This window comes from Scophthalmus maximus, chromosome 11, assembly GCF_022379125.1.
Source record: "Scophthalmus maximus strain ysfricsl-2021 chromosome 11, ASM2237912v1, whole genome shotgun sequence".
NCBI classification, from domain to species: domain Eukaryota; kingdom Metazoa; phylum Chordata; class Actinopteri; order Pleuronectiformes; family Scophthalmidae; genus Scophthalmus; species Scophthalmus maximus.
The window spans coordinates 22,882,307-22,885,000 of NC_061525.1; positions in this window are offsets into that span (position 1 = coordinate 22,882,307).

Consider the following 2,694-nt stretch of genomic DNA (forward strand, 5'->3'; position numbering starts at 1 on the left):
CAGCTGGGTTGGACTCAATCTGCCATAAAGCACAAATTACTCATCACTATATACCAGCAAGTTATTAATCCTCTGTTTGAATCGTCTGTATACGACCAATTTCTGGTATAACTGTACTAAAACAAGTATTCACCGTTTACTGCTAATATTGTATGTGGACGATGCATGTATGGAATTATCACACTCTAATTTAGATAATCATTTCTGCAGAGTTCAAAATCAGTAAAGAGCAATTAGAAGAAGTAGCACACATCAAATTTGAATTCTTTATACAAATTTGTTTATGAAGTTGTACATGCATTTCATCTGTGTGAGCCTTGTGGATCTACATGATGATGATGATGTAATAACTCAGCCCCCACGAACTCGTGACGACTGGGAACTCTTGTTACTAGTTCTACTGATGTGATGTTTGAATATATACTGTATGCATGGCCGCAGACAAAGGGCCTGCAATGGTCAGAGTGACATTTGTTTCATGGATAGATATGAACATAGATAGATAGATATGAACATAGAGAGATAGATAGATATGAAGATAGATAATTAGATAGATAGATAGATCTTTTTAATGTGCTGTGTGCTCTGCAGTTGGAGGCAGATGAAGAATCAAGTGTCAATCAATAAAATATATGGTGTTGTTCCATATAATTGTATTGTTGTAATGTTAATAGAAAGATTTCTTTGCATGTAACATGTCATAACACATTTTACTCAACTTTAGCATGTTGTGCAACAGCCGTATAGAAGCGTTACTTTTGCGAAAGATGACTCAAAAAAAAAGAAGTTTGTCCAACTTTTTAATATTTAATGACGATACTCAAGACAATCAACGGAAACAGAACACGATACGTGTCTCTGCAATAGCTCTAATGTTAAAGGCCAAATTACTCGTGTCTGGCTTCATCTCTTCAATTAATCTTCATGACGCCTGTAATAAACAGTAACACACGTTTTCATTAGGTACAGGTCACGGTGTGTCTCATGAGCTCTTATCCACCAACATTTTAACTTTTGGAAAAGACTCCATAGCAACTGGCTCATGTCTGCGCGGAGGGTTTGTACAGTGGCTGCACATGATACGGTCACTCTGATAGTTACCAGCTCGGTTTGAAAAAGGCCTCTCTGATAAATGCCTTTTGCTAAATCACACGTATTGTAAATCTGTCAATAGATCCTGAATGTGTGAAGTGATTCGGTGGCATGTTTCAGTATCTCTCGTCTCAACCCAAGCACGTGGGGGGGGGGGATCCTACACGCTGGACCTTTAATGAAATGAATCTGGTGAATGTTGGCAAGAAAAATGTAAGTATATTAAATCGGTTGCTAGGCAACTCAAGCGTCTGGAAAGATTTTTTTAACGGTTTCCCTGACGAGTGTTTCTCTGACTCAAGACAACGTGACGTGCGTGTGTGTGTGTGTGTGTGTGTGCGTGTGTGTGCGTGTGTGTGTTGGTGTGTGTGTGTGTGTGTGTGTTGGTCTACTTGTTGGCGATACGACTGCAGGCAGGTGACTTTCTTCTCCGTATGAAACTTGAGCTTATCTACAGATTAGAGCAGCCTCGCTTTGCGCTTTTAATCTCAGTGAATTCTTTGTGCTTTTTTAAATCTTGGAAGAATTTCTAAGCTTGTTGGAATTACATCCTCGTAACTGTGCTTGATTACTCGATACTTCTTTCTTCTTTTTTATCCACATAGCCTCGTTTACTTTCCGTGTCGTCCGAGGTCAACTGTGGCACGGGTAGAGACAGTTGTGTGTTTGTGTTCAGACTGTGTATGTTAGCATGTGCGTGTGCTTCTTTGTAGATTACACGCGTGCCCTTCACAGAGCCAACGCTCCCATCATTGCGCTCGCGACATCAAACAAGAGGTGAGATATGAATATCTGTAGGCCAACACAAACTCTTTGATGAGGCGTCAGTCAACGGGGCATGATCACCTGAGGTCGTGATTCTGCCCCTTGTGCATTTGATTTGTTGGTTGGTTTGTTGAGATTTCCACGAAAAAACTTGCTGGACGGACGGGACATTGGCCAAGAGAGAAGTTATTAAAATCTGGGGGTTGATTTGTTCGAAAGGGGCAGATCCAGGATTTTTTTTATTGATATTTCTTTAACATTGTGAGATAGGGCTTTTATGGGTGGGGGGTGGTGGTAAGGGGGGCAGGGGGCCGTTTTCCACCAATTTCCGAGGGAATAAAGCACGGATCTTCTGGCATGCGCGAAAATGACATGCCCAAGAAATAATATATCTCTGCAACTACAAGGTCTATATGAATAATTATCTTGGTGTCTGTATGAAGGTCACACTTGTGACATTTCAGCTCATCAACTCATCGTGACAAAATGTCAAAGGTAAGACGCTGGTGCTGTTCGACGCCGCTCCGGTCGGCGTTGGCGCGTTGGTAGAGAGATATGAAAACACACTGTTGGACTCTATGGCGTTTGGGCTTCCTGAGGGCATCGCCCTCTGCTGGTGATTCAGAGAGCGCAGGCTTCATGCACTTCCCGCATCGGCTCCACTTTCCGTACCCGTCGACTTCGTCCATTTTTCCTATTCGGCCCATGTCTTTGTTACAACTGTTGTCCCGCCTCCCAGGAAGCTCAGGCCACTCATTGGCCGAGACTTTTGCGATCGGTCAACCGCTCGGAGCGAGTCAGAAGAGGTCCCGCCCCTCACCATCAGCCGCAAACATG